At 40.3% G+C, this 20,075-nt stretch overlaps 1 long non-coding RNA gene across 1 annotated transcript; it reads right to left on the bottom strand.

Moving 5' to 3' along the window:
* Window positions 1-310: 310 nt before the first annotated feature.
* Window positions 311-19,438, bottom strand: LOC136841275 (uncharacterized). The gene is made up of 5 exons (XR_010853865.1): window positions 19,332-19,438; window positions 4,808-4,874; window positions 4,254-4,403; window positions 1,956-2,124; window positions 311-575 (listed from the first exon to the last, which is right to left on the bottom strand). It is a non-coding gene; the product is annotated as an uncharacterized lncRNA (long non-coding RNA).
* Window positions 19,439-20,075: the final 637 nt, after the last annotated feature.

The raw sequence follows: 20,075 nt of genomic DNA, 5'->3' as shown, positions 1-20,075 counted from the left end.
TTACCTAGTTATATACATGTTTTTTCTAATAAATTTATTTTGTGAAATTATAATTACATCTCATACAATATCAAAAGAGATAAAAACTAAAATCGGTAACAAATTCTATACATGTAAAATATTTATGTAAATTTACTTGACATCGGGTGTGCAGTAACTTTTTGGGATTTATACATGAATTTTCTAATTTTTTAATTTTCTAATATTTCTTTGCATTTTTGTTTGCAAATTTACAATTATAAATACTAACAAAATTCCTCGCGCAGGTCATATATCCAATTGGAGAAAACAATGAGAAGATTAACTTTCAAAAACTTTATTCTTGAAAAACTGATTTTAGTCAATTTTTTCAGCACCAAATTTTCCATTAATTATTAATACAGTTGGCAAAGAAATATAACCAGATTGGCAGTGATGATGGAGAAGAGAGTGAAAGCTTTTTCATTCCTTATTCCATAAGCTCAAATGCAGAAAACTCTGCAATGAACTTTAGTATTCTTGGATGGGTATGTGCCACTTTTTTCTTCGTTCTGGTATTTTTTGTCCCTTTTTCCGGATTTATTTTGAAGAAACACCTGTAAAAATTACAAGAATATGAGCATGATGGTAAAAATACTGTAAATCAACTGCTGACCACCACACACATTACAAAGTACAGTACATGGACATTTAAATCTAAATTACTTAGGTGCTCTCGCTTCAAAACCGTTTAAATCTCTATGCATTGAAACATGCTTTATAGCCTATATTAATTTTATATAATTGATGCATTCATTACTGGTATATTTATACTTGATAGTGACAGATAAAAGGGCCAGAGTAGCCTGAAGAGCGAAAAGAGAGAGTAGGGGTGGTAGAGTAAGGTGAAGCCTCCCTACTGACGTGACAGATACTCCACACTAACATTGTTACATTAACCAGTCCCTTTGGGTAATCCACTCTACTGTCAAAAAATAGTGCAGGGTCTGAAACACACTGTATGTGCCAAAACATTATACTGATGATCTAACTGGTACTTTTACACACACACAATTTTGCTCAATGAGCAAGCTTATCTTGAGCAACTTTCACAGAGCTGCTCAGAGAAATGTTTACTTGGTGATAAACTTTTTTCTTTTCTGTTGGAATAATTTTATGAAATATGGTACAGGCAGAAATTAAGTGCAAAGACAGTAACATCGGTAGCTATGTGAAAAAGTCCAGTTCCTTACAATTAAAGCATATCAATATTCTTAGCAAACAAACATTATTAACCAAATGCTAACATTACAAGTCATACAAAACAAAAAAAAACATATCGTTAAGTAGGTGTGACAGTCTACCAAAAAGAAGCCAAAAAAGGCGTCATAAAACCTTATTGCCAGATCATCAAGTCCAGAACAATCCTACATTGTTCTTATTACTAATACATGTTTTATCTGTACATATCTTCTGAAGAATGAAGTAGGAATGGTCTGGACTTGATGATTCTTTTCGGTACAACGGGCGCTCCTACTTAACGATACATTTTTAATGTTTTTTTACGACTCGTTTCTGTGATTTTTTGGCGTAACGTCCCAGTATAAATTCAGCTATGGTGTTTTTATGCTCATTGCTATCCTCAGTATTGAGATAGTCTACTTAAGAAGAAAGAATAATCTGGAGAAATTTAGTTCGAATGCAAAACTTTTTTCACTACCACAGTGTGGTTCATCTATCTTTCTAGTTTTTTTCTGTGATATCTTTTTAAACCATTTACAGCAATAGGCCTGTACAAGTCAGGTGGTCAGAGATAGTGATTTTGGCCAGATTAATCAATATTTTCATCTCACTTGCATCTCCTGCATGTACGGGCCACACCTATTAAAGGAATTATGCCAATAACCACTTACACCTAAAGAAAAAAACTTTTAATGTTGTACTTGCCTAATATGCTCAAATTAAAAAAAATCAATTAACTTATTACAACAGCTTACCTCTGCATGAATTCCAGTGTGACTGAAGCTTCTGATGGGTAATGAATACCAAATATATAGTAGGCTGCGAAAACCATGGACATCGCAGCAACGAGTGAAGTCAAGTCTGAGTTGATGACTCTTCCATCAAATGCAACCATGAAGTGGGTAGCCTGGAGCATCGATGTTCCTAAAAATTAAGCCTTTGTGAAATACTGTAACAATAGAATTTTGTTATAGCATGTGTGGTGGGAATAGAGACTTGAATTGTTTGAGAAAACAGAGGCAAATGCCAATCTATATACTGTATAATATTTAAGTGAAGCACTGTTTATTGCAGAAACTGCCCAGAAAAAAAATTATTTTGACAGTGGGTGACAATTAGAAAGCCAAACACTAACAACTGGTAGGAAGAGTTTCCTGATAATACATAAAAAAATTATGGACTTTGCCACACAAGACAGTGTATGGATACATCATGTATCAGAATGCAGATTAACAAATAATAAGGTACCTGAGGAAGTTGCAGAATTCAAGTACAAATCATTGCACATTACACTCATACAACAGTACATACATACTATGAAAGGCAAAAATTTTGAGTTATATAGAATGGAAATAGGAGCAGAGAAGTTTAAAGGTAGTAACAGTGTGCAAATAAAGACAGTTCTGAAAATAGTATATTAGGAACAGTAGCATGAAAAGTCGAGATGTGGAATTAGAAAGAGGATCACATGGAGCATCACAAACAACGAAGAAAGGTATGATGTTTGAAATAAAATCAAGTATAAAGGTGGTTTCAAATTAAAAGTTTCAGAGCATAAGCATGCAGTGTTAAGAAATCTTACTATAATGTATTAAGGGTATAGGAATGATCTGATTTAGAGTCACATGCAATCCCACTTATATATATAGTATTTAATAATTATATGATTTAATGATTTAGATGGAAAATAAACCTTCCCCAATTTTGCAAACTTCAAGTAGGCCTAGGATCTACAATTGTTAATGAAAAAGTTATCACATTGTTTACATAAACAACAACTACTTTAAAACTTTTGATTCTTCCAGAAATACAGCTTACCAACTGCTATGAGGCATGGTGTTGCTGGTAACACCAAGCTACTGACTTCTGCAGCCACAGTCACGTGTCTGAAGAGGAAATCTGGATCCTCTCCGAAAATGTGGCAGAGCACATACATGACTGTTGCTAAAATGGGTCGATCATTATCGACTACACTGCGCACAGTGTTTAATTCAGCAAGTGCATCTGCAAGTTTCTTATTGGACAGAAAATTTTCTTCAAAGAATTTAAGAAATTTAGGCCCTCTAAGGCTAATCATCTTTTGCAGAGTTTCCTTCATTGGAATCCCTAATAAATTTCTGAAGTGCACTTCCATGCCAACTTCTTTAAACAGAAAAGGCCATTTTGCTTGTAATTCATGCAGTGTCAACTTATCATTAATAGCCCTTCTCTGGGCATAATATGTCCTGTTAAGTAATGACTTGAGTTCAGCTGTCGGTGGCAGCTGAACTTTACGTGCTAATTCCTGTCTGATTTCTTCCAAATTTTCTTCCGTTTCTTCTTCGGGTAACAACGGTGTAGGATTTAGGCAACCGTAGCTATCCCTTTTGGAATCTTTTGGGACTTCTTTTTTTTTCTGTGTTGGAGTACTGGCATGTCTCCTTATATTCTCATATCTACATAGGAGTTGCTTTAGGAGAGAATCATGACCCGTTCCAACTATTTCACCAGAGAAAGTGTCAAGAAAAGACTTTGGATATTCATTGGTTATTTTTTTGCTAATCACCGACATTTGTCTCTTACTTATCTTCGTTGATTTTTTTGGCTGGCTTCAACCACTATTTGCACCAATCGTCTCCTTAATGAAGGAGTTTGTGGCACCTCATTCTTCAAGGCTCTGCGCAGTTCTGGTGGTGCATTTTCCCATGGTATAGTGATATCATAAACCCACTCTGAATTTACTGGGCCTGGAATATCATCCAGTACCAGCATGGGTACTCTCTGAGGTGGCTGCGGTAGTGGTGAGGTAGAAACTCCTTCTGTAAAGAAGAATCAGTAACAAACAAATAAGTTCTGGTGGAGTGCTGAGATTAACCAAGCTGTGAGGAGGAACAGAAGCCATACAAATAACCAAGCAAGGAAAGGAAGGTAGTAGGTAGAAAAGCCTACAGGTGGGTGAAAATAAAGTTTATATATTGAAAGCTATAGACACCAAGATACCCAAATTTTTTAAAAAAGACACCCATGATAAAATAAGGAACCAGAAAAAAATACAATTATAAAGCAGAACCCACCAGATCCCTTGGGCTTCCACCCTGCTATAAGTTTTCTTGACTGGAGAGGTTTTAAAATCTCTGTTAGGTCAGCTTCTGTCACAAGACTGCAGTGTCTTCCATACTCTCCACACCAGTTACTTCTATTAAATGGGCCACAACTTGTTGAACCTATAGATAAAAAAGAACTTAATGCTATCCATTTTAAACTTAGTTGTTTCAGTAAATTTCCACCTGTGCTGGCAGAAAAGCTATTTTGTTACTGATACTTAATTTGAATTTAATATGATGGTTTTACACTTACTAGGTTAATTGTGCTTTTAAGAAATTTCTAAACTAAATTAATTGTTGCTAAATAATGGCAAGCAATATTCACACATTAGAACAAAAACTGTTTTTATTACGGTAGTATGTAGGTATAGGCATTATATCCAAGAATTTACAGGCTTCCAGTATTTGAGTAAAAATGAATGCATAAAATTAAAGCTAAAGACATTATTTCTGCATTAGTTTTATTTATTTCTATCCAGAGGTTTTCATGAACTGAAAAAATGCACTTTGTCTATCAAACTAACCTTTTCTTCACAGAGGCCTGAGAGATGATGGCGAACACTCCCTGTCAGTTCTTCCTCCCAGTTCATTCTGGTTAGTTAGGAAAGAATGGCGGAAAAGAGTACAGTAAGAGATTGTTATTGTGGTCTGGTGGGTAAATATGAAATAAGCAAACTAAAAATCTGATGAAAGCTTGGTATGCAGAACTGGATGATGGAGTATGAAGTCAAATAAAAAAAAATACTTTGGAAAATGCTGAACATATACATTCAACCTACTGTCAAAGTCTGCTGTTTAATTGCTATGTATTTCTTTCAACCTATATTGTATGCATGCGGACAAAGGTCTTTAAGATCATTAATGTTAATACATTTGATTTGACTAATTTTTCTTTCACTTCATACAGTCCAAAACCGTATTCATAAACAGTGTCTACCATCTGCACAAGAAAATAAACTAAACTGCCTTTGTGTGACAGAACCATAGTGATTATTGCAAAACATGAATAACCAAAATCTGAGGTGTCCACAACTACATAATCACCTCTTTTATATGAAATACCCCTAACAGTGATTATGTCAGACACAGAGGTACTTCTGCCACTTAAATTTAATGACTTGACTGCTCTCTGTATATTGTCAGAATAAGAGTCACAGTAAAAGGAGAGACCTTTGGCCATCTCATAAACTCCAGGGAACCGAGTACCGGATGAATACATTGCTTGCAGCATTTGGTGTCTCTCTTCCATAGTCAAGGTTACATTGATATAATTTTGTGCAGCACGAATGCATCTTTTGAAATATGAATGTTTTGCTTCAAAGCGCATTGCCCACAACCTTATAAGTGGTCCAAACTTTAAAATAAGCTCAGGGTAATGAACAAGATAATGGTGTTTTGGCTTCAGAAGTACATCTGGAAACAGTGTAAATCGGTTTTCAAGATACTCATTTATGAGTATTTGTAAATATGCTACTTGTGCCAGAGATATTGTTGGAGCACAAATATAGTTCACAATTTCTCAGAGTTGCAAGCAAAGTTTCCACAACTCATCTTCATAGTTCTGAATAAGATCGCCCACAAAAAATGGCAAGAAGCGTAACAAATACCAGTTCTGAACAGCATGGCCTCCAAGTGTTTGTGAATTCATGTTGACTTTACATGGTTTATTAGCAACATCTGTACCATGTAACTGAAAATTAGTAATGCAAGAGTTCAGTAGCTCATAAGAAAACCAATTCTTTATTTTTACCATACGATTCAGGTAAAGTGACAGGTCATAACTAACCACACCTTCGAATAAATCATGGCCAAGACAAGGAGGTAATCCTGGTTGACATACATGGTAATATGTAAGGTCATTAAGAATGGAATTAAACTTAATGCCATGACATTCACCATCATCTGAACCAACATCTCTGTCGTAAGACTCGGGTGTTCTGACATTTCCAGCTTGCCATGGACACCTTAAAAACTCTTCCCTTGTTATGAGGCAATAGCGACAAAAATATGCAGAGTTACTAAAGTTCTCAGTAAAACCTCCAATTCCATGGGAACCTAAATTGTCACCAATGGAAAAAAGCGTTCCTTTCACACTGTTTCCATTGATTTTAATTCCATTTTTCTCAATATCTTTTAAGTCTGCCACCAAGGCACCAAATAGGGATTCCTGACCAAATTCCTTAAGATCACTTTCAGTACATAGAAGTACAAGTTGAATGTGATCAACAGCAGACTGACATGATGGATGCAGATTTCCAAGTATCATATAGACCCCAAGAACTTTGTGTATTTTCTTACCGGAGCCTAATGGGTTAACCACTTCAAATGGATCTTGGTACAGAATGATTGACAAGGCTTTGTGGTCAGAGGAAAACAATGAATGTGATTTATAAGCAGAGCCATCACAGAAGTCCTCAAGTTCAGTACCATATGAATTGGTGTTTTTGAAGTTTGCCTGAACAGATTTTTCATTCAACAAACATTTAAGTGTTTCCTTTACTGGCACATACTGGAATGTACGGTTTTTGCCATATTTGCTAAGACCCAAATTCATCTGAACTGGAGCAACATACGCAAAATGCTTTTTATAGAAAACTTTACGACTATAATCAGTCCGAAACACATCGCTGTGGGCATCTCTAAACAAATTATCATTCAATATGATACTGTCAATTTCATGGAAAATATTTCTATCAATACTGAAGCTACTTAGTTTGTTTTGTAGTGTCCATGAAATATGACTCTTTTCCAGGACACTGATTTCTGTTAATTCTTCAACTATGAGTTGAACTGTGGATGCGGGTATAAAACATTTACTCTGGAGTTTTAGATAAAATAGTCCTAAATTCTTTAGAAACCCTTCTCTTAAGTTTGCATGTTCGTGCACATTACAGGTATCATATTCTGTACTGATATCCACTGGATCAGTATTATCATTCAAGATGAGATCTAAGTGTAAATCTGATTCGCTTTCCTCTGACTCTATTATATACGAATCAGAGATAAGTCTACTGCTGCTTGAAGCTCCATGCTTCCTCGCTATATGAGAGGAAAAGCTTGTTTTTTTTTGAGAATGTTGAATCACAATTTTTAAAAGGACATGATATACTAGTGCCTTCTCTAATATGACAGCTCAAATGACAAAGAAAATCAGGGACAGATGAAGAATGTGATTCACAAAGTACTACTCCACACTTCAAATGACAGTTTTCAACATCATACTTTGCAATTTTGGCTCGGTTAGCAATATTTCTATGAAATCTATGAATGTGGCTCATGAACGTGGAGTATTTTAAAAATTTTGCTCACAGCCTTCAAGTGGGCATGGAATACACATACTAATCTCATTTCTGTGTAGCCTATAGTGATTGAAATATGAAACAAATGATGGCAGAGAGTCATTACAAATACTGCAGCTATACATCTCTGGAATGAATTGAAGCTCCTAGTATGTATACGGTTAACTTGCAGGTAAAAAGAGGAAGCATTAGTTGGTAAAAATAATTATACATATACCGTAGTATATTGGTACTGGCAGGATGTATAGTTACTGTGGATCACTAGCCAAAATAAATACTGGTAGCTAAGTTTTAAGCAGTATTGTACTACTGGCAATAAAGAAATACTGGATGCACAGGAGAGCATAACTCTAGGAAGAAAGGGGAATAGCTACTGTGGATCACTACAGCCAAAATAAATACCGGTAGTGGCACCTAAATTTTGAGCAACATTGTAATACTGGCAATAAAGAAATAGTGGGATGCACAGAAAGAACATAATTCTAAGAGGAAAGAGGAATGTCTACTGTGGATCACAGGAGGTGAACTGATAACATAGGGATTCATTCAAGGCTGCTTTCTGTGCTAGACTCTTCAGTGAACTACTTCAAGGAACTGCCAAGAGCACACTAAAAGCAATATCCAGATCAAACTGAGAAACCAGGTTCCTTAAACAAAGATTGAAGAAGGTAACAAGGTTGACCACAAGCTTTCTTGGGGCAGGCACAAAGTACAGTACATCTTTCACATCTCCATGATTTTGGGCTGAGGTCTAGCTGGCACTTCCTGCCACACTTAGGACAAACACACTGATCCATGTGTAGTTACCACCATAGTAATACAGGCAAAATTCCTTGTAGAATAAATGAGAAAACAAAATAAAGGGTCACAAAGCATATCATAGTAACTGGAACAAGTGAAGTAAATTATACCGTTTAGGCTAGTCTATGAACCAATTTATTTAACCCAAGCTATTGTTTTAGCTGGCATAGGTTAATATACTTCTAATATAATCCACATTAAGCTGGTCATAAAAGATCTTGTTAAGTTCTCTCTTAACTTATAACCTCCTGCAAAATCTAGCCATGACTATTTTGCTTGATACTCAGCCAAGCTGATTTTAAGCTAATATCAGGTATTCCTTTAAAAAGGGACTGCCACTTTACCTTGTTATTCTACTACCTATGCACATAGGACATAAGACTAAACTGGAATGTAAGCCTTAAGGGGATCGGCCGGTTTCCGACTTTTTAACGACAGGTTGTTGATATATAGGGGTTTGTTAAAGGATATTGTGTGGAACTTCTGGGGAAAAATTTTCGTTCAGTGACCTTAGGTTTTGTGACCAGAGCATTTTTCCAAAAATGGCCATTTTCAAAATGCATCTCCTCCTTTGCTTTTTTGGTTTTAAGGGATGAGATTTGAACCAGTATAAAACACATATGGACCTTCGATACAAAGCCTGGGATTTTGATTTTTCAATTATTTTTCGAGATATGAATTTTTTTTTTTTTTAATGAAATTTTCCTGAAAAAATTACAGAAAAAAAATTGCCAAAAATCAGAAACTCAAAATATTAAAAAGCATTTTAATCTACCATGTTTCCCCATGTTATATTTAAAATTTCATTTAGATTGGTCCAATACTAAGGAGGAGATGCATTTTAAAGGTGAAATTATGTTTTGAGAAACGGGCCTTCAAAGTTTTAGTTACATAAAAAAGTAAAAGGGACTTCAAAGACTGTGTTATAATTAATTCTATGGTTTTAATTTCTATTTTTGAGTATTAATTAATGCAAAATGATTATAAATAAGAATATTAATTGATTATTTATGTGCCTAAGACACATTCTTATAAATTTTAGGTTCCTGGTCCCCCCCTGTCTGATCTTGCCTACACTTTTTTATTAGTGTCTCGAATCCATCCCTTGCCAAATGGATCCTGGGAATTACTTTACATTCACAATTAGGGATTCGTGATTCAAGTAATTCATCAAGTCTTGCTTCACTTATTATGATCATTTTATTTTCAGGATCGTCTATAATATCAGCCTACTGCTTTCTTTTTCTAAAATATCTTTGCCCTTTTAGTGACGAACAAATAAAGAGGCGTTTAGGGGTGGATGGTTGGTCTCTGGTCAGCAGAGATCGCTGCCTTTTGATGGGCGACCGCTCTTTCTCTCCGTCGCTCCATTCCCTCTATGGCACTAATTTCTTGAACTCTTTCTTCTACTTTCACCTGGACTTTTCCACTTGGCTTTTATTCTAGAAGCATGAAGTGAACTCTTGACCTTTTAGGCACGGTGAAAAAACAAAACACCGCAGAAAATACAGAGTTCAGTCAAGGCTATGAGCATGAAGAACGTGTACTTCTAGCTTGAAGTTTATAGGCAACTCTCCGCCACAGTCGGCGTCATGGTGTGCGCGTTTGTCCTAGGAATAACTAAAAGGTGCCGAGTAGGATATTATTGACATTATACATTTCATTTCAAGGAAGTTTTCGTAATATATATCGCAAAAACTAAACCAGACTAAATCATTTGCGCTACTGGTGTTTTATGGGTTATAGTTATTGTTACATTTTAGGCCATAACTAGAGAAATACGGCAAATTTTAGCATAATATTTCGTGGACACATTCTTGAACCCTATAAGCCATAGAATTTTTTCAGCAAATCGAATTTTTAAAGATTAAAGTCTTAAAGTTAGAATTTTATCCTACTACCTATGCTATGTTAATACCACTCAAGGGTATAGGCTACATAAGACTTAACTGAATATAGCCTTTACAAAGTCTAGAATACTATTTTTGCACCAAGTCCTTTTTAAGTCTGTTTAAGTCTAATGCAAATAAAAGAAGAAATTATGATTGGTAATTCTATAGGTAGTTCCGCGCCTGTTTTTACCTTGGGAACTTGCTTTTCCTGCACTTTTAGACCTCCTGGTAGCTGAGTTGGGTTTCCTTATTGGCGGTCAAGTGTCATTTGCCCCTACGTTAACTCAAAAGTAAGGGGGAAGTGTGGGAACGCGGGGTTGCGGGTGGGGAACAAGAATGTTTGAAGTGGAAATGTTTATGTTACAGGTGCGCAAGAACAAGTGGGAGCCATGGGCAGCGGCGAGGGAGCAACAGGGGCGGGGGAGGAAGGAAATGCCTCACGTACCCCAAATGCGAGGGTAACTGAGAAAACCACAGGGGTGGGGGTGGGGGTTGGGAAGGAATGCTGCCAAGCAATGGAAATGGGGCAAAAACCAACCGTGAGCAAACAAAACCCAACACTGGTACCAGGACACCTAAAAGTGCAGAAAAAGCAAGTTCCCAAGGCAAAAACAGGGGCAGGAAGGTAAAAGCACTGGGTCTTGAGGAGGCCGTGGTCCTGGCGCAGCTTAATCAACCGCTTGTAGTTGCCCAAGTAGTAAGTGGAAAAATTACAGTAACTGACATAGCAGTTACCGCAGGTTAGTGGTAAGCTGTGCCGGGTTAACGGCTCAGGCACGCGCGAAGTCGACAGAATGGATTCAGCCATTGCACTGAATTTAAACACCCAAATTGCTGATTTTATGTTGGGTAGGCATGGGTAGAAGGTAGGGGGTTTGGTAGGTTATAGGGGGGGTGAATTGTAGGGGGTTTTAGCGCAATACTTGTTGGGGGAGGGAATGGGTGAGGAACTTGGGGGTGGGGAGGGAAACTTAGGCGGCGTTAACAGGACCGGTTGGGCTGAAAAGGCTTGCTGTAGGCTGTGACAGAGGGGCAATGAAAGCAACCCAGGGTGTGAAAAAAACCGTGTTGGGAGAAAATTTTCTGGGGTGCAGAATAACTTACGGTCCATTCAGTACTGGGGTTACTGTTTAAAGTATGTGGGGAAAAACTTATTTTGGGGTAAAACTGCAGTTTGGGCGTGAAGCAACGGTACGGAGTTGGGGTGTGAAAAGTGGAGGGGGCATTGAAATTTCCTGCGTCACATTCAGTACTGGCTTGGGGTGGATATTTGTGTTGCAACAAGTGGCAGTGAGTGCAGCCAGGGGCGGGGGACTTATGAAAACCTAGTTTGGAGAAACTGTTTTTTTGGGGCACAAATACACTTTCGCACTGGGTTCAGTACTGGCTTGGGGGGGTATATGCATATGTGGCTTTTGGGGGAAGTAAAGAAACTGAGTTGGGGTGCGGATAATGAGTTTGGGGAAACTGGTTTTTGGGGCACAAATAGACTTTTGCCGAGTTTAGTACTGGGTTGGGGAAGGCATTTCTTTGTGAACGACAGTAGGTAGGGAGCGCTGAAACTCGTCTGCAGCATGTTCATTACTTGTCTGGGGGGATGACACTGTTGCACCATGCAATGCATGAGGAAAACACACTAACAGTTCATTGCAGTCGTCGGAAGTGATTTGGGCCGTCTGTGGGGACCGTAAGGGTCCTCTGTCTTGCGCAGGACACATATGTGTACCCCCGGAAGCGTGGGAAAGTCCCCACTAATGGGTAGTCATGTTAGCGTTTTAAGCAGTAAAGTTTTGGGGGTTTTCCTCAGCAAGGGGCTAACATCGCAACGTGATTGGTTAGTTAGGGGTTTGGGGGGGTTAGCTCCCCAATCTCGGAATTTCCTCAGTGAGAGGCGGAAACATGAACAGATGGCTCCCCTATAAGTGCTTGGGGCGGCAGCAGTAATGCTGGGGTTGTCTTTGTGTCGGCTCACTTAATGTTCTTGTTTGTTCTCTGTTTATTTCATAGTTTCATATGCCTGTGGTGCCAAAAATTTCAAATTTTGACTGGTTTCTCATCCTCCACCGTGTACCCTACCCAGTAACCCCGCTTTCCCTAGGGGTACCCTGAACTGTAGGGCAGAAACAAGTGGGGGAGCCGTTACATAGCCAACTACCACCCTTAGTGCAGCAGATAATTGCATATTTCATAAGAATCGTTCAGATAGTGAAACAAGCATGAAATTTTGCACAAGTGCTCTTTAAAGTTCCCTCTATCAGAAAAGGGCGCTGGCCACGCAAAAAATTTAATATGGCGGCCAAATTCCAAGATGGCGGCCAGTATCGACAGATTTTGGCTAATTTTTCACTAGAATGGCATGTATTTGCTTCTAGCAATATGGTAAAGCTCTTCCATACTATTTCTTGTGAATATTATGTTTCTGTAGCTTCCCAGTACAGTTTACCTTTAAATATGGGGGCTATATGGCTGCCAAGAAAAGGTAGAAACAATAATTATAATGAGAAATAATGCCCGTTCAACAATTATCGTTTTAAGCATGGATCTTGGTTTCTGTGGTTTTAGATCCTAATGAGGCCATCTCTTTCGAATAACTCATCAATTTTGAAGGAAAATTAATAAATGTAAAAGAGTGTATGTCTGCACACAACCAGGGCACACTGGTGACATCACTGCTGTGTAACTCAGCATGGGGTTCAGTGCCAGCTAATCCAGCTTTACTAATCCTGTAGTCTTAGACTAGTAGTTGTAGTATAGTTTAGTTTAGTGTCCCAAATGCTTTCTAACAGCCCCAGACCAGCTATAGTTAGATAGCCGCACCTGAATAGACAGGATGTGCCAGCGGGAGAGCCGAGCCAAGGGTATGGGGCTGTACATGATGGTTCATGTACTTACCCGGATGGTGTACAGATCACATGGGACTTAAATGGCACTGGATGAATGATTGGGCTAGGTGTAGGGACTTGAACCTAGTTGAATCCCATACAGGAATGTGTGCTTTGTTTAAGGTGGTAAAGGATAACCCTCGGCCTTAATCAAAAGTGAAATCATGGCAGAATGTGATGCCAATCCAATATTGAGCAGTAGAAAAACAAACTGAGTTTGTGTTGTCTTTGTCAGAAGGACAAAAGAGGTGAGCACTTGACATCACCTCCAAGTCATCATGTCCTAGACCATGATGGGTACACAATGCTGGCAAGGAACATTCCCATGTTCAGTGAAATTAATGAAATGCCACTGATAATGGATCCAGCAAGGCTGGATGAAGGTGATGGCATAGAGGCCACTCTCAGGAAAAAATGCAGCAAAATACCATGTGAACTGTCGCTTGTTGTTTAACAACACTAAACTGGACCGTGCAAGAAAGCGACAATCCAATGACCAGACCAGCAACACTGAGACTAGTCTTTGCAAACTGCGCCGAACCAGTCATGACAATGAAGTTTGCATTTTCTGTGAGAAAGTGGCACCTGCATCTGATCTCAGACAGGCTAGTACTAAGGGCCTTGACTTGAAATTGCGTGAATGTGCAGAGATACTTAGTGATGGCAAGCTCCTTGCTAAGTTGACTGGTGGGGATGTCATTGCACAGGAGTTTAAGTATCACCATGCCTGTCTTTGTGCCCTCTACAACAGAAAAAGGTCCTACCTGAGGAGCCTTGAGAAAGACCAAGGTAGCACTGAGTCAGAATCAGATGTGTATCCACTAGTTCTGTCAGAACTGATGACATACATTGTTGAAAACAACCTTCGTTCAGATGATCCAGTCACATTTCGGCTGGCAGATATTTGCCACCTCTACCAACAACGTCTGGAACAATTAGGTGTAGAGTCACCAGTGTAAATTCCACGAGACTCAAAGACAAACTTCTGGCAGAAATTCCAGAACTTGAGGCTCATAAATCTGGCAGAGATGTATTACTTGCATTTCAAAAGGATGTGGGAAAAGCACTTGCTCAATCATCTGATCTTTCAGAGGCAGTTATCATTGCTAAAGCAGCAAATATTCTCAGAAAGTCTATACTTGATCATCAGTCACGGTTTGATGGCACATTTTCTGAGGCTTGTGTACGAAATTCTGTGCCTCCTCTCCTGCTCCAGTTTGTAGGGATGGTTGAGCATGGGGCTGACATCAAGTCACAGTTACGATTTGGAGCATCAAAGTCAGACCAGGCCATTGCACAGCTCATGCAGTTCAACTGCTACTCCCGATACAAAGAGGGGAGCAACAACTCATAGACACTCCAAAGACAGAGAAACACCATTCCCAGTCTACATGGGACTCTCAGTCTATGCCAAAACCAGGAAGAGAAACCTGGTTGAAATGCTACATCAGTATGGCCTCAGTATCTCTTATGACAGAGTACTGGAGGTCTCTGCACAGTTAGGAGATGCCACAGTTAGCAAATATGTGGAGGAGGGTGTGGTCTGTCCCCAGTACTGCAAAAAGGGTTGTTCACCACTGCAGTGATGGACAACATCGACCACAACCCATCTGCAACTACTGCCACTACCTCCTTCCATGGAACTAGCATCTCCATATTTCAGCACCCCACCAAGGAGAACACTGGACAGGAAAGACAGCAACCAAAGTTTGCACCTGAGAAAGTGAGGTCGGTGCCTGAATTGCCAGACACATTCACAAACATCTCACCAGCTTCCTTTCAAACAAAGAACCCTGTGCCACCAAACACTGCAATACCAAAGCCACCCACAGATATCTTGGGGCCACAGCTTGCACTGGAGTATCAGTGGCTAGACAAGGTCATAGTCACCAAGGAAATAGATGATGCAGTGAATCTGACGTGGTCAGCTCATCACGCTTCAATGAAGAGAAGCCCAGAATTTGAAGTAACCATAACTTCATTGCTTCCTCTCCTGCGTGATCAGGCTCATTCTGTTGCTACGATCAAACACGTGATGCAGAAAGTGCAGGATGTCACTGATTTTCTGAACCCTGGCCAGATACCCATAATCACAGCTGATCAGCCAATCTATGCCGTAGCAAAGCAAAGCAGGTGCAGTGGCAGTGGCCTGATCAGTATGGCGAAGACAAGTATCTGTAATGTTTGGTGGTCTGCACATTGAGATGGCAGCAATGACATCTCTTGGTACTCTTCTTCATGGCAGTGGTTGGACAGGAGCTCTGGTGGAGGCAGGAGTTGCTTCATCTGGAACTGCAGAATCCTTCCTGTCAGCTGCAAGTGTAACCAGGACACGGCAGATGCACCAGGTTACAGCCTCTAGTTTGTACAAACTCCTGAGGACAGCATACACTGACTACTGTGCTGAGAAAGCAAACAACAATGAGCAGGCATTAGAGTTTGAGGAGTGGTGTGACCTTCGAAGACAGCAGAGTCCACAGTTCCACTTCTGGCACATGGTGTTGTCTATGGAACTTGTGATATTCCTACTGATCAGGTCCTTCCGTGAGGCCAATTTTGTCCTCTACTGCCAGGCATTGCATGAGCTGATACCCTACTTCTTTTCCAACAATAATACAAACTATGCTCGTTGGCTGCCTATTCACCTCAGGGACATGCTTACCCTAGAGAGTTCACACCCAGAGTTGCACAAGGAGTTCAAGGCTGGCAACTTTGTTGTGCACAAGACCAGTCGCCAGTTCTCAGCAATGGCTCTTGACCAAGCTCATGAGCAGACCAATGCCTTTATAAAGGCTGGTGGCGGAGCCATTGGGCTGACTGAAGATCCGTCAGCACTCAGAAGATGGATGGTGGCTGGCCCAGAGATCATCCGCTTGGTGTCTGCATACGAAACAGAGGTTCAAAGTAAGGAGTCTAATGAGCAGACAACACACCATGAACAAACACCTCATGCGCAGAAGACATTCTTGGAGAGAGTCAGCAAGCTGTCATTGGCTTTGCAACACTTGGGAAGTCCTTTTCAGGAAGAGAGCCAGGATCTGTATTCCATTGACAACAAAGACATTGCCCACCCCAGCTCAGCAGAACTTCTACAGACACACCTTGACAGAGGCCGCACTAAATTTCAGAAGTTTTCAGACTCTTTGGCAAACAATGCAGTCTCCTTCTATGAGCCAATAAAGAAGAACAGAACTGACTTCTTCAGGCAAGAAGCTGCTCCTGTAGAACAGTCAAAGCAGAAACTTCTGAAGGAGGATTGCCAGCTTTTCTCAAAGCTATTTATATCCTGTCAGAGCCGTGAATGTGATCTGCAGGAATTCTTCCAGCACGAGAATCAAACATTCCCAGCTTCCCTTAGTGAGGGTGGTAGGCTGTACACATGTCAGAAGTCTCAGCTGACCTCGGTCCTGGAGAGTCATGTTACACTAGAAGACAAAGAACCAAAGACTGATGTCCTCATTGTAGATGGATCAGCTTTGGTCCATGCCTGCCACCAAAGAAAGGAAAGACCTTTGAGGGCTATGCACTTTGCAACTTCTTGCCTGTGATACAATCCTATAGCAGCAAGTACACATCATCACATCTTGTATTTGATGTATACAATACATCCAGCCTCAAAGCTGAGACCAGGCTCCAACGTGGTCAAGGAGGAAGGCGCAAGGTGACAGACAAGAACACAATTCCATCCAACTGGCGCAATTTCCAAGACACGATGCCAACAAGACAGAGTTGTTCCAGTTCCTGGCAGACAAAGTTGCCCAGATGTCTGCCACAAATGTTGTCATTGCCACGAAAGGGTCTGTTGTCCTCAGCACTCATGAGGCTACTCTTCAGGGACTGGAAAAGTGCTCTCATGAGGAAGCTGACACCCGCATCTTTCTCCATGCCAAATATGCCACAGAACATGGAGCCAAGACCATCACGGTTAAAGCAAATGACACAGATGTTCTTGTCGTTGCAGTCAGTGCTTTCTCCACTCTCCACAATCTAGGGCTAGAGAAGCTATGGGTGGCATTTGGCCAAGGCCAGAGCCTGCGCTGGATTGCTGTGCATGACCTGTGCAACTCTCTGGGCCAGGAGAAGGTGAATGGCATGCTCTTCTTCCATGCGTTCACAGGCTGTGATACAGTGTCAGCCTTCCGGAGCAAGGGCAAGAAGACCGCCTGGCAGACATGGAACATCTTTCCAGAGGCCTCCACTGTGTTCTCCAAACTGAGTCACTACCCTCTCAGAGTGGAAGAGAGTGACCTGAAGGTCCTGGAGAGGTTTGTCATACTTATGTATGAAAGATCCAGCACTGCTGGCACTGTGGATGAGGCTAGACTTGATATGTTTGCCAGAAAACAAAGGGCATATGAGGCCATTCCACCAACCAGGAGCTCTCCTCCAACACACCAAGCGTGCTGCGTACCAGGCTGGTTGTGTGTGGGGCAGGCCACCCAGTGTCAGCCACAGCCAGAGAACCCTGCTGAGTGGGGATGGCAAAAGTCTGGTGAAGCATGGCAAGTCCTCTGACAACCAACTCGCCCTTAGCCAAGAGTTGCCAACAGCTTACCAAATGTGGATGCAAAGCAGGCTGTCAGGGAAAGGTGCAAGTGCTACAAGCTGGGTCTTCCTGCACAGCTCTGTGCACTTGCAAATGTGAAGTCTAGATAAATATTGCCCTCTCTTCAGCAGATAATCTAGCTTGAGCATCCAACGTGTCATGCTATGCCTACCTTCTTATCCTCGAATTTTTCAAAGGTGTAGGTTGAGAGACCTATACATAGATTGGTTGCGTTTAGTCCGTATTTCTCTTCTTTTTTTTTTATGGTTACAGTCTTAGACACAATGTTGTATGTGACCATACCATTACTATTTCAGTTGAAAATAGCATATTAGTTAAACTGTCTGATCACATGAATATACCATTAAATAAAAACAGTTGGTCTCTATGTTCTGCTAGCGCTGTGGATAAAAAAAAAACTTTTATGGCAACCATTTTGTACGCCATCTTGGTTACAATTCATTTAGTAAGGGTTTTCAATAAAATGTGTGGTATGGAACATTTTATAACCTAAAAGTCGAGGTTTAAAAAAAAAACTGGCATATTCCATCCAATAGATGCTCCCAAACCAGTGAATCTCAACATAGATGGCGGCCATTTTGAAAAATAGCCGCCATCTTGGATTTTCAGGTGGCCAGCGCCCTTTTCTAAGAGAGCGTAGTCTTAGGAATGTTTGTGCCAAATTTCATGCTTGTTTCACTATCTGAACGATTTTTACAGCAATCTGCTGCACTACCTCCCGGGGTGTACCTCACCCAGAACCCCACATTCCCATCAGGTCCCCAAGCTTGTTGGTTGGGGGAGCAGATCACCTGCCCCGGGGGTATACCCCACCAGTAACCCCACTTTCCCATCGGGTCCCCTACCTTGTTGGATGAACTTCAAGCCAGGAGGAGTTACATAGCCATCTAACACCCTCCTGGGGGTATACCCCACCCAGAACCCCGCATTCCCATCGGGTCACCTAGCTTGTTGGTTGGGGGGAGCATATCACCTGTCAGGGGGGTATACCCCACCCATAACCCCAGTTTCCCACCGGGTCACCTACCTTGTTGGATGAACTTCAGGGGGGGCGAAGTCCCCCGCTAGGCCTAGGTAGGGCCACGGCGCCCTAGGTTAGGTTAGGTGGTTGTGTTAAGTTACTGTACATATTAAGAGGTTTTGTATTATTTTAGTAAGGTCAAACACCAAATATTGATGCTGACCTTTTGTAAAGAATTACCTAATGATTATTCAGGTGACAAAAGTTCACAAGTTACATAACACAATTATATACTTGCTATGTGCCCATACAGTTATGCTGTCGCCTCCGACAGGCTGCTATTTTCACCCAGTCTGGGTTAGGCTATATATGGTCTAGGTTAACAAGCTATGCTAATAGCTAACGGGATGTTTATCAGAAGTTTACCACATAGCTTCGCTAAACAATGTACAGTAACTGTACTTTCTAGTCCTGGACTATTTATTGCCATCTAAACATACAGGATGTAGGCTACAGTACAAATGGGAAAACCTTACTGGTTCCGCGAGTCGTCATCACGGAGGCAGTCTTCATACATAAGCCGCAATTATAGTAAAGTTTTATCTTACCAAATACAAAAGCATACACCTAAAGTCTTAAAACTCACCTGATGCTGTTCACTCTTCAATCTTCGTAATGTGGAATCACAAGACTTCTTGCTGGATAGCAGCGATCATCCGTTGTTTATGAACTAACTTTGAAGTGTTTTGGCGCCAGCTGATAGGCGACATGAAAACACTAGCATTGCGAAGTGCGTATCTGATCGGGATAATTGTAGTATAGATGATGGTTTTGGTCCTTTGAATATGCAGTGGAACTTTTATATCTTGCCTGTCTCATAAAACGTAAGATTGGAATGGTAAATGTACAAGTATATTATTATAATATAGTAATAAACTAATAATTTTGTAGTTACGTGGGATGGAAGCGGATGGCAACTTCGTATAGACAGATGCCAATGCGATAATAATAAAACTAATAACTTCTACAATATTGTACTTTTAATGATTTAGAAGAAAAATTGAAGCTTTTAATGTTTCATATATGCTTAGTCTTAACATTTAACATAATTCTGTCAGAAAACATTTAAGTTATATGAACCATTATGATAGGGGACTATACCTCAAAATACGGAAGTGCTCCGTAATTTCAGGTGGTTGGCCTTGTAGGAATGATATTACTGTAACTCACCCAAAAGGCAATAACATTGTAGGGTAAAAAGTACGGTCGCCCGTTTTACTGAAATACGGCTGGGAACCGTATATTTTTACGGAAAATTTCTGATTAAAACTACGGGTTTTTTTAACAGTGTATCAATCACCTGTTCAACTTCGGACCTCCATCCATGATT

Source organism: Macrobrachium rosenbergii, chromosome 8, assembly GCF_040412425.1.
Source record: "Macrobrachium rosenbergii isolate ZJJX-2024 chromosome 8, ASM4041242v1, whole genome shotgun sequence".
In the NCBI taxonomy this organism is placed as follows: Eukaryota; Metazoa; Arthropoda; class Malacostraca; order Decapoda; family Palaemonidae; genus Macrobrachium; species Macrobrachium rosenbergii.
This window is presented reverse-complemented; position numbering and strand designations above follow the sequence as displayed.